At 40.4% G+C, this 13,157-nt stretch overlaps 1 long non-coding RNA gene across 1 annotated transcript; it reads right to left on the reverse strand.

Annotated features, from left to right (window-relative positions):
* Positions 1-8,200: 8,200 nt before the first annotated feature.
* LOC138210500 (uncharacterized) lies at positions 8,201-11,651 on the reverse strand. The gene is made up of 3 exons (XR_011179260.1): positions 11,532-11,651; positions 10,521-10,611; positions 8,201-10,398 (listed from the first exon to the last, which is right to left on the reverse strand). It is a non-coding gene; the product is annotated as an uncharacterized lncRNA (long non-coding RNA).
* Positions 11,652-13,157: the final 1,506 nt, after the last annotated feature.

A 13,157-nucleotide genomic window follows, 5' to 3' on the forward strand; every position in this document is an offset into this window, starting at 1 on the left:
GGAAACATGAAATAAAGTTCCTCAGATCTTGTCACCTGCTGCTGAACGACAAGAAACTCCGCTGACTCTCCGAAGAACAAGTTCTCACTCAGCTCTTCCAGATCTGACGGCAGACCGAGGCTCCTTCTTTCAGGAAAAAAAAAAAATGGCCATCAAATACCGACTTTTTAAATCAGAGCCGTTCACGTCTGAAATGGACGTTTTTCTCGCCGTTTTAACCACCAAAAAAACGAGGAAGTTTTGTTTTTAGGACGTCACCATGATGGTTTGGTTTAAATGTGACGCTGTCGTTTGGGCACGAAAACGACTCGGTTCGAGTTTTTGGAGAAGATCGTGGTTTGCGGTTACTTCCACGTTGACTTTTGCTTTAGTCCTGGGTTTGACCTCCGTGGACTTCACACACCATTTGTACTTTGTCACATGACCTTTCGGGCACCGTATTTCTTAGACGCCAACGCCTGCGACGACACGACAGGATTTGACAGTTTAAGAGTGAAACCGGCCAAAAATATCATCTCTACGCTTGCAGCAAAGTTTCCCATTATTAGCCTTCGTCCAACCTATTACTGTATATTTATGTCTGCAGACGTATTTGAGGCTCTTGTCAGAACCAATCTCTGTCCATGCTAACATAACAGAACATATATTACCGGACCGTTGGCGTACGCTGGGAACGCAACCAAAAACCCATCAGACTCCAAAAACCCAATTTCTTCTGTTTTGACTTTGAGTTTCTGTCCTATATTTTTATTTTTTTTTATTTTTCAGTTTTCTTTGCACGTTTATGAAGCAAGTTTGATGAAGCAGAACACACAAGTTGAAACCTTTGTTCAGCCTCGAAGACACACTTAGGGTCAGTTTGCATCACTTAAAAGGGAATTTACATTTCTAAGTAGATCTTGTCATTTGAGAAAACTCTTGCTGGAACTGCATCCGTCCTCCGGCTCTGCCCTTTGTCCTCGAGCAAGGCGGTTTGACCTCGACACGACCCCTTACGGCGGTCTCTTGTTGGGCTTCTTAAGAGTTATGAATGACGGGCGCGGCTGAGAAAACGTCACCTTCATCAGTTAAAAGCACCGGTAACCTCTCCGCTACCTCCGCCGGACAAAAGGCGCCGCCGTTAATGTTTAACGTTCCTCTGTTGTAAAACTCACAGGAACATCGTTACCAGAAAAGGAAACTAAACCGTCACTGACTTCTTTCCGGCTGCGACAGCATCAACGACTCCACAATCTGAAGGTTCTCTGATTCATCTTTGAGAAAACATGTTTGATCATACCGTCGTCCACGTCGCATTATCTGATTATTATTGTTCAGGAAGGTGGAATAAAAACTGCTTTTAACAGCTTTTAACAGATTATTGTCTCGCTAACATCTCTACTTTAATATGTGCAAACTAGTATTACACTATGTGCAATATGTGCAAACTAGTATTACACTTCTTGTATCTATCAGGTACTATTTTAGCTACCAAAGATCTCAGCTAATATTCACAGGCTTTATTTTAATGCAAAGTTCACCGTAGCAGTGAATCCCTTTTTTGTCAAAACCCTGAAATATATTAAGGTTCTGTTTCTGTAGTGAAAATGGTGGCGCAAAACTTTAGCTTAGCTTCCTGCAGTTAGCTTATAAAATTCAATTCACAAGTGATTGAGAGTGTTATTATTAGGATAAAACAATGCATTTCTAATAAAACACATTAAATAGCGTATTTGTTCCGCAAACACTTTCAGGTGTGTACTTAATTCTGCACCGTTGAAACACATAATTACACAAATGAACACCTGCGAATATGAACTGGATTATTTCCGGTTCCCATTTCCCAACCGATTTGCACTTTTTAAAACCATCGAGTAACGTTTCTTACGAAACACCTCGGTGATAAATGGTTTGTCTGCAAACAATGGTTTAGTCAGTTAGTGCCAGCAGAGTTTATTTATTGCTTCACATAAAATCCACACCCCTCTTAGCAAACACGGCAATCCGCATTAAATCCACTGTCACCGCTGGAGGTAGTAAATCATTCGACAGCTGCTGTATTTGTCACCTGATGAGCAGCAGGAACAGGAAGTACTTATTAAGACCTCATATGGGAGTGTAACTATGGAGACCAAAACACTGAAAGTGAAGTTATTCACCATTTTACTGCATGTGATTTATTACAAAAAGTTTAATTTAAAGCAGTTTCTGCTGCTTACAAGCAAATACAAGCATTACATGGCAAATATTTCTGCTCACTTCTGATTTCAAAGACAAAAAATATTTTTTTGTGTGAATGCAATATTTTCTTTCTCAATTCAGCAATAATCTTGAAAAAAGAAAATTGCCCGGATATTAAATTATTTTATGAAAAACATGCCCTGATAGTTTAATGTGAGACTCCTTAACTTGTTTTTTTTGCGTGAGAGAATTGAAGTCTTACTTTCAGTAGGCAGAGTTAAAAGAATGAGCACCTCTATCTGAGTGTCACTCGAGATAAGAGGATGTGCTCCGGTGGTTCGGAGGCAGTTTAAGAAAATAGAAAGAGTTTTATTTGACACTTTTGGCCAGAAATTCCCTCCAACCGTCGCAGTGGCTTCACAGGTGTGGAGCAACGCACCTGTGAATGCTCAACTGTCTTATATTATGAAAATGTGTGAATGCAAAGGTGTGTGTGTGTGTGTGTGTGTGTGTGTGTGTAGTCTTAATCTCCCATCATACTTTAAAGGAGTTGGAAACTGGCCGACCAGATGACGTGCAGGTTTCAACTCCCCGTATAGATGCAGGTGGAGACACGGCCGTGAAACATGAGCGTGCAGAGGGAAGTAAAACTGACGTTAACTCAGTGACCCAATCCCAAACTCTACACTCTTATTCCCAAAGTAAACATGCAAAAGTTTCAAATTAAAGATAATCAAAGACGTTAGTATCAAACATTTTGGGGGCATCGTGTGTTTTTTTTTTTTTTTTTTTTTTTTTTTTTTAAGGGGGGCCAGAAGTGACCATATTTGGGGACTAGGGAGGGGTGGATCTGATTGGTTGTTAGAGAACACTATGCCCCGCCCACTGTACCGTAAAACCTTCTCTTTTGAGGCCCAATATATAATCAATAACGGGATTATTTTCAGAAGGATTTACACCGTTATGACTCGAGTTAACAGGCAGACTGACAAGAAATTCAAGTAACCAGATGAGCCGACGCCGATTAACTCCTCCGACTTTCCTCTTTGCACAACAAGACAGTCGGTAGACGAAATATCGAGTTTTAACGTCTGCGGTACTCTGCCGGTACCCTCGGGTCCGAACCCTTTCCGTCGCTCGCGGCGCCGGCGTGTTGCATCATCGGTCAGTCCGTCAGCTGGTGTGTTTCAGATCCACGTCGGCGCTCCGGAGCTGCACAAGCAACGCCAGCCAGTTAATGTGTAACTGTGCATGTCCACAACGTACCTGCCCGAGGTCACTGTGAGTGTGTGTGTGTGTGTGTGTGTGTGTGTGTGTGTGTTTATGTTCTATCATGTGCTAACCGAGTGCACATATCTATATATAGAAGTGGGTTTTTTTTTTATTGCGTGCAGATGTGTGTTTGTGTGTGTTTGAGAGAGTGATGAAATAACGGTATAAAGTAAAATAAAATGCCGAGAGTTGCATCGAAAACAACTTTGACCCCGACCCGCTCTGGACACGAGGTCACGCTGACTGTCTGTAAAAACGCAGTTTTTACAACCGTAGCTTCGCCTCGTATTTCATGTGTTTCATTAGCTAAAATACATCTTTGGGAAAATTGTATGCTTTCAAGATGTTTAAAAAATAATGATGTTTTCCGGTATTTTCAATGACATCGCGATTCGTACTAACTGACAGTTTGGCGTGAAGGTTTTTTTTTTGCCACTGACGAATCGCAAACTGTCTTACAGGACGCCAAAAGAACCCAGAGGATCTAGAATGGTATCTTATAATATCTTCGTCATCATCATCCTCAATGAATTAAACCAACTAAAATATTATGGGAAACCCTCATTTACAATGATTTTGTGTCAAAATCCATAGACGGAGAAATTAATTTTTTTAAATGACAAAATTAACTAATAGAGAAAATCCAAAGTTTAGGGAGGGTGGACGAACATAATTACAATACAGTTATATAAAAATAAGAGCGTAATAAAGTTCCAAATTGATTTTTAAAAAAATCAAATTAAATTCAGCAATGTAAATTGCTGGTGGAGGTTTGAGATCAGGTTTCTAAAATGAATGAACAATTCGGAATCGGCCGGGTTCTGACGGTTCACGTTGTAAATTACAAACCCGCTGAATCGTGTGTTATTTATTACAACACTTTGTGTTGAAAACCTGTTGATTCGACTCCTCTACTTTTCATTTCTGCACATGTTCCTGGTCTTATTTATTGTATTTGGTTCGTTTGATTTGGTACGTGTTCGTTTGTGTATGCAGAGTCTGGAAGTGAGATCCGATTACGAGAGGTCACTGGAGACGGGTTTGGAAAGTGTTAAAATGCCGGTTGTGAACCGTCGTGGTCGGATAACCCTTCGCTCAAAGAGCAATTCCTCCAATACCGTCTGTAATAATAATAAGTTCTGTTTCTTACCAGAAACTAGGTCAAAGGTCAACCTTCAACCTTCAGTGCACGTCGCCTCCTGAAATCATGTCTTTGGTTGGATTTGTGATGCAAGAGCCTGAAATATGTGACTTCGTCTCCAAACCTCGAGCTGTTACCCAACTTCAGTACATTCTGTCTTTTTTCCAACCGCGACCTGTAAAATGAGTTTTAAAACAGATGCGACGCGGCGCAGAGTCCAACTGCTGTTGATGCTTTTTTATGGTTGTTTTTTTTTTTTAAATCATTTTTATTGTTTGTTTAGAAACTGGAGGCTGTGTTGCTTCAGTGCACACAATTATTTAGTCGCTAAAGGAGGAGAGATTAAATTATCTGACACGACCGGGGATTTGAACCCGCAGCTCGACTCCTGGAAACGAGCCCGACGTCGTCTATTTCCACAGAAACAGTTCAAACCGCAGCCAGCGAATGCAGTTCGGATCATTTTCTGTCTTTCTTGCAATTAATTTAGTTCATCATCCCTTTTGAGAAATCGCTGGTGTGCTCATGTTAAGATTTCCGTTGTCACAAAGTGTGTGTTAGAAAATATTTATACTTTTTATTGCAATCAATAATTATTGTAATTTACATTTGATTTCAAATAGTCTGCAGCATTAAGATTTTATATTTAATAACAATATTTATCTTTGAGGGCCAAACCGGAACCATCAGGATCCGTCTGTGCGAGTACGTTTGTTTAATGTGCAAATATTTGCTTTTGTTGTGAAATTTTCCCTGTTTTCAATTGTGTGTGTGTGTGTGTGTGTATATATATATATGTAAGTATATATATGTGTATATATATATATATGTATATTTATATGTATACTTATGCATACGCACATGTTAATACACGTGTGCAACGTACTGTTGAGAAATCCTGCTGGGTGTGTAGTGTGTGTGTGTCTGTTTGTGTGTGTGTGTGTGTGTGTGTGTGTGTGTGTGTGTGTGTGTGTGTGCGTGATTACATTTCTTTCCGTGTTTGTGTGTTTTAATTTTAGTTTGTCGAAGCGAAGATTCGTCTGCATTGAACAAAACCTCAGTTTTTGGTTTCGGAGGTTTCCGGTGCAGGTTTGGGTCCGGTTGTCATGGTTACGGTAACCTGCAAAGATAGAAGCGGGGCACGCGTGCGGGTACGAGTGACTTGTTGTTACCGTGGCGACTGAAGGCTCAATACACCCGTCGCTCGTACTGTCCGATGTTCAGATTGCGTATTTTGTTGTTGGTTTGTGTTGATTTTCCTTTTAGTCTGAATTAAAAGTAAGTTTATTGTATTTGGGCTCATAAATCTCAATAAATATCTGCAGGGAAACATAAGATTTCTTTAGACAACGACTTAGAGGAGTTTCTTTTTTTTTTTTTGAACAGGTGAACTGAGCCTTTAAATTTATGCCGCGTCATCTAATTTCTGGTAACGTCTTATCGCTCCACCCCTTTGAGTCTCTCCTCCGGTTTAACCTGTCGGACGTGATCTTGACCTCTGAACCTGCAGCGGGTCAGAAGTTGAACCCGTTTGAACTCGACCCCGTTTGACCTTGTCCTCTTGTCTCGTATCTGAGGACGACCTTTGACCCCCGCGGTTAAGAGGAGCTGGAGCTTCCTCTTTGTTTTCTACAGAAACACGAACCTCTTCTCTTGTTTCACAACTTCATCTTTACTTCCTTCCATTTTCTTTGAAATTTACATTTTTTTTTTTTTTTTTTTTTTTCCATTGCCACAACTTTGCGTCAGATTCAAAACTGAAACTTGAAATATTCAAACTGGATTTCTAAAAACACAACTTTTTGAGGCGGTGTTTGAAGCTAACGACACCGTAAGAACTCGTATTATTATTATTAAATGTATTAACTTTGTATTTGATGAGAGAAGTTGAATGGGAGTCTATGGAGGCTTTTTGGAGCCGACCTCTAGTGGCGCTCGGTGGTATTGCAGCTTCGAAGCGCTTTCTGCATCGGAACCATTTTTCAGTCCCGGAAGCTACGAACACTTTTATATAAAGTCGACGTCCGTGATGAGTTTTCTGATGTTTTCAGAAATGGCGGAAAGTAAATTTTTTTGTTTTGTTTGATATTATGTTGATATATTAAAATTTTAGTCATAAAGAGTTCCTCTTTGCAGTTTGAAAGCAAAGGACAGGTTCCTCAGTTTAGACCACCTGGGAGTGTGACGGTTTGACACACACACAACAGACACACACACACACACACACACACACACACACACACACACACACACACTACGCTGCTTCCATCTCAGTGATTCTAAAGTATAATCATATAGATCAGTATATATTAGTTATTACTACAGTCGTTGGTTTTCATCGTGTCACGTTGGAGGGCCCCGTTGCCATGGCGCCACAGTGCAGGTGGTTCGCGGCGAATGTGTTTCCCCCTCAGACGCCTCAGAAGGTTCCCGGCAGAACTCGGTGTTGACAGTCTGACTCTGGGGGACGAATTCACGGAGACACAACCTCAAAGAAAAACCCACCCTGGTGTCTCCTGACCCGACTCGGACCTTCTTCTGGTCTCAAATGGTGAAGCTCCGCCCCCTCTTGAAAACTCAGAAACACCTCGCCCGGCTTTGTGCGGCGGCCATTATGGTAATTAATTATAATTACAATAATTACAGCATGAAGCTTTCACTGTGAGCTCTTTATGTCTCTCAGAGCATCTGAACAGCGACTCTCAGTGGTCCTTTTAAATATGACTGTGTGTGTGTGTGTGTGTGTGTGACTTTGTCTAAATGTAAAAAAAAAAAAAAATACTTTAACCTGAACTCAGATATACGAGTTCAGAGCAGAGTCACACAAGCTCATAAACATGTTAAGCATCTCTTCCCTTTTCGCAGTTTCACTTTCAGCCGAAACTCAATAAGCATTTTTTTTTTTTTTGTTTTGTTTTTTTTGTTTCCTAAAAGGCGACCTGACCACACAGCTCCGAGTTAACAGGAGCATGTTCACATTTGTGAATGAAAGGCTCTGGCTCACTCTCCCTCTCACAGGAATGCATTCTTGGAAGGAGTCCAGAGGCGTCTCAGTGGCGGGAGAACACACACACACACACACACACACACACACACACACACACACACACACACACACACACACACACACACACAGAAATGTACACTGCAAAAAGTGATGAGCGTGTACTGTAATTTTTTTTTTTCTGTACAAACACAAAGGAGAAAGTTGCAGCCCTTAACGTCATTTAAAAGGCTTGTCTATTTTGACATATGTCGGTTCCCTCCAGGATTTCCAGGAGGTTTTTTTTTGTGATTGTTTGAGAACAAAAATACTTGATTTTGGGGCCGATTTTCCCCAGAAATTGCAGAAGAATTAGAAAAATAGTGCAATTTGAGAAAGAAAAATTTAATTTTAAATATAATAAATAAATAACGTAAATAAATATGTCATCACTTCTTGTGATAATAATCCTGCTGCATATCACAGAAATATTTTATTTTCATTTATTTATTTATTGCGGCTAAAAACTGCGAAAAAAAAACCATCCTAAAAGCTGCGTATGTTTCCAGAACAGACGTCTGTGACTGGAATATAGAAACAACGACGACATCAGCCTTCAAAATAAGAGCTTCAGATGCTGTTTAATTCATGTTCATTCAACACAACATTTTCCACAAAACTTCCGTTTTACTTTTTAATATATTAAACAGTCGGATCATATTTGATGCATCTGACATCATTTTTTAAAATTTTTTATCACTGTTGAATCACTACATGTGGATGGTCTCTTCTGTAGTCTGTTATTTTTTTTACAGTGTGTGTAACCACACACACACACACACACACACACACACACACACACACACACACACACACACACACACACACACACTCACACACACACACACACTCACACACACACACACACTCTCTCACACACACACACACACACACACACACACACACACACACACTCACACACACACTCACACACACACACACACACACTCACACACACACACACTCACACACACACACTCACACACACACTCTCTCACACACACACACACACACACACACACACACACACACACACACACACACACACACACTCGCCCAGCTGCTCCGTTTCCCTGCTGCTCGCTCGGCCCCGCCCTCCCCGTCTCCCGATTGGCCCGATGAACTTTGCCGGGCTTTTTCCTCTCCTCGTGACTCGTTGCCGTCACTTTACCAGTTCGAGCAAGGCCACGGCACACCGGGAACAAAAGTTCAGCGGGGGTGGTTTCCGTGGCGACGCATTCACCCTGAGCCCATGCCTGATCTCCGTGGGTTTTGTTTTTTGTCCTGAAAAACACACGTGTCAGGTGTGTTCATCTGAAGATGTAGGAGTGCCTTAAAGCTGCAATACCACCGAGTGCCACTAGAGGTCGGCTCCAAAAAGCCTCCATAGACTCCCATTCAACTTCTCGTTAAATACAAAGTCCATACATTTGTTTTCACAATTTATTATGGTGTCGTTAGCGAGAGTCGCTCCTTCTCGTCAGTTGTCTGACGGCCTATCTGAAAATAATCCCGTCGGTTATTAGATATTAGACCTCAAAAAGCGGCATGTTTGGGTGGGTGTCTGTTTGATTGACAGGCCTGTGGTGCAGTCAGGTTAGGTGGGCGGGGCATAGCGTCCTCACGTTCCCAATCAGATGGAGTCAGATCGGCTCAATGTAAACAGGAAGAAGTTGAAAGATGCCAACATTACAAAATACTCCATCTAATTTACTACTTTATTTCTTAAAGAGCAACTAAAACACGATTATATAAAACGAAAGAAACAACCTCCTATGATTGGTTAGTCATTAATCTCATTGTTTTTAATGCTGTCTTTTCTCACCTATTGTTATTGTTATTATTATTATTATTATTATTATTATTATTATTAAACGCTGCCGATGTGTCCGACAGCGCCAACGCTTCGTCGCTCATTCAGGTTTTATTATAACATCGGGGATCAAATTTACTCACGGATCATCTGCTGCCTCGGAGGAAGTTAGATGTCAATATCTTTGAGGATTTATTTTTAAACCGGATTTGTTATTTATTTAATTGAGTCACTTTATCGCATGATTTTGTGTTTTTAAAAAAAAAAAATTTATGCTCTTTAAATTTGGGCACAAACGTTTCACTTGGACTTTAGATTTGAGGATTTTTGAGCATTTGTGGGTCAAAGGTCGAGGTCACGGTGAGTTCAGCGTCTGTATGGATTTGAACCGACATGCGTGTAAAACTACAACTTTAGTGTTCAGCGGAGGCCTACAACCGCTAGGCGCTAATTCAGTTTATTTAAAGTACAAAATTTAGACTGAAGAAATGACATAAAAAATAAAAAAAATATATCGATATTTACTCTCTAACTTTCTCGGACCTTTTGCTGTTCGCTTTCTTTTATTCTGACATTGGTATTTTAAAGACGTTGTTTTTGTTTGTTTTAATGCTTCTTCTAATTTCATGTTCGGGGAATTTAGCAGAACTATTTTCTGTGGCGGATTAATCAACATTTGTGTGTGTGTGTGTGTGTGTGTGTGTGTGTGTGTGTGTTTTATGGCTTCGGAGAGGTCTCATAATCTAATCTCGTACTTCTGATGTTCAGCGAGCGAGTCTGGGACGCAGGAATGTAAATCATTCATTGAATTTTTCTCCGTTCGGCCTCGTTAATCTGAAGTCTTCTCTCATCCTTCGAGTCATCATTTGAAGAAACTGTGTTATCTGGACGGCAGCTGGTCGTCAAGTTTGTTCTGGTTTCAGACATCCAGCTGGACGGGAGGAGAGTACATTTATTCTTTGTGTTGTCCTGAAAGGAGAAGCGGGGGGAAAAAAAAAAAAAAAAAAAAAAAAAAGGCATCAGATGAGCGAGAGCAAACAGAGCGAGGTGAAAGTTGGCAGAAAGTTTGGACTGGGATGACGTCTGTTTACCGGACAGATCAGAGGTTTTGTTTTCAGTCAACGGATCAGAGCAGCGAGGACGGAGCAGCTTGTTTACTTCAAACCGAGCCACCGAGGCCCTCTAGTGGCGAGAGGAGAAACTACATGTTAAATCACTGACATCTCAAAGCTCACTTCCATCCTGATGACAATTATATGATTCCATTTTCTATCCTGTTTGTCATCAATGTTTTAGCATTTGCAAGCAAACGTTTCATAATCTATTGATGATGTCATTGTAAAAAAAACATATATATATATATATATATTTTTAATGCATAAGTATTTACAACTTCTCTTCATTCGTTGTGTTGTTGTAAATTAGCTTCGGCTTAGACGTCCACGGGAAGAAAGCCATTTGTTCACAAACGCATTAATAAACACTTAGAAATCACAACAATAAATAAAAACTTGAGAAATTAATACATTTTATTATTATTATTATTAAACAAAAGACAATTAAAATTAGCTTTCATTTCCAGAGACTCTCCTTCGGCGACCTAATGATTTACTTCCATTAATCATTAGTTGTAATTGGTTTATTAGACGTATTTAAGATAAGATGTGAATGTTTATTCAGTCACTTCGAAATCTGTCTCCGAATATTAGAAATAAGTTTGTTGATTAGTAATTGAACATGAAAATACCGTTATTATACGATAGTTATGATAAATCTTCGTACAAAAATTGTATTCTTATAGTTGTACATGGAAATTCACTTGAAGTTACTGCACATGTGCAGTTATTGACATCATGTGACTCAATTTGGCTAAAATTAAAACATTTAAATAAGAAGTAAAAAACTGATTTCTGACCGTAGAACGTGAAACAACAGAAACAGGTCGGATGCTTCGTCACTTTACCACAAATCACTCCGCCCCGTTATATAGTCCCCAAATCTATGATAGAGAAACAATAGATCCCGACAGACATAAAATCTCATCTCACACGATCTTTAGAGAATCTCAGAAGGACTTTTTTTTTTTTTGCCCCTCAACTCACCCACTGACACACAATCACAGCTTCAACATCTGGACAAGTAGGACGCGTCGGGACTCGAACCCTCAACCCTGAGATTTGGTGTTGAATCGGCGTCACCCGGGAGCTCTAACGTCCTACCGACTGCTGACATCACTTCGTCTCTTCGTGGAAGGTGACGAGGAAGAAAATGCAAATGCAAACGAGAGCAAAGATAAACACACACACACATACCCACACACACACACACACATACATACACACACACACACACACACACACACACACAAGCTGAGAAACACAAGCTGTGTGTGTGTGTGTGTGTGTGTGTGTGTGTACGAGTGTGCGTGCCATCCGTCACATGGCATGGTGGCAACACGAGACGGATTGTTTCCATGGCGAGCGTGCCTCCCTGTCCCCCCTCCTGGACATGGCTGACCCAAAGGACAGGTTGAGCGGGAAGTGTGTGTGTGTGTGTGTGTGTGTGTGTGTGTGTGTGTGTGTGTGTGTGTTGTCCGGGAGAGATTATATGTAACAGAAAGGACAAAACAGAGGCTGTGTGTTCGTATTGAATCATAAAAGACAGAGAATCTGTTATTTTATTTTGATTCAAAAAGTGTCTGTCTGTCTGTCTGTCTGTCTGTCTGTCTGTCTGTCTGTCCGTGTGTGTGTGTGATCACGTAATACAATCAAGGAATTATCTCGTTAAGAAAGAAGTCAGAGGAACTTCCTGTTCTAATGTAAATGTAAAGGTCAAGGATTCTTGTTTGTGTATGAAGGACATCCCATAAATCATTAATACCCCAATGTAGAAATGCTCAATTTATTCAACCAAAACTCAACTAATTAGGATCGTATCGCGATCAGAAATGTTTGCTTTCTGTGGGCCAATTTTCTTGAAAATTATGATGTAATTTGTGGAGTTTCACGTGAGTTTTTTGCGTAGAAATTGTGGGAATTCGAAAGAAAAAAAAGTGCAAGTTGAGAAAAAGAAAAGTGATATCACTTCCTGTCACAATAATCATGCTGCAACATCACAGAAGCATTTTGGTTTTAATCTTTTTTGCTACATTTATTTATTCAACGTAGAAAACAATGGTGCTAAAAGTTTGTTCGTAAAGCGAGTTTTGTTTGAAAAGACTTTACTTTATGCTGTAAATACTTTGAGCACAGTTTCCGCTGACGATGCGTTTTTTGCGGAAAAATTTGCGAGAAAATTGCAAGCTCTCGCAAAATATTGCGCAGTTTATGCTTGAATTTGCGTTAATTGTTGCGATCGGTCACCTTTCAGCGTGACTGACCCGGTGACTCGGTGGACTTCGGAAAGCCGAGCCAGAACTTCTGTTCGATTGATCTGGAGAAACTTCCTGTTGTGACTCTGATCAATCGATCGCCACAGATCAGAAAACTGAGGGACACGTTGGACTGAAAATGTCCTTGACAGAGTTTGAAGCTCCGACTGAATGCTCCATCCGTTTTCTCCGGCCTTCTGCTTTCCTTCAACAAACGTCTGTAAACAAAAACAAGAACATCATCTTTTCACTCGGTGTCAAATGAGCCAAGCAAACGTGAAAGTTTGAAGTCCGAAGAGAAGCAAACAGCCTTTAAAGTCGAAATGAAATCACAAAAAAAAAAAAAAATCACGTAGCA

The sequence above is a fragment of the Embiotoca jacksoni genome, unplaced genomic scaffold, assembly GCF_022577435.1.
Source record: "Embiotoca jacksoni isolate LCO1_2020_lvr unplaced genomic scaffold, fEmbJac1.0.p SCAF_46, whole genome shotgun sequence".
NCBI classification, from domain to species: Eukaryota; Metazoa; Chordata; class Actinopteri; family Embiotocidae; genus Embiotoca; species Embiotoca jacksoni.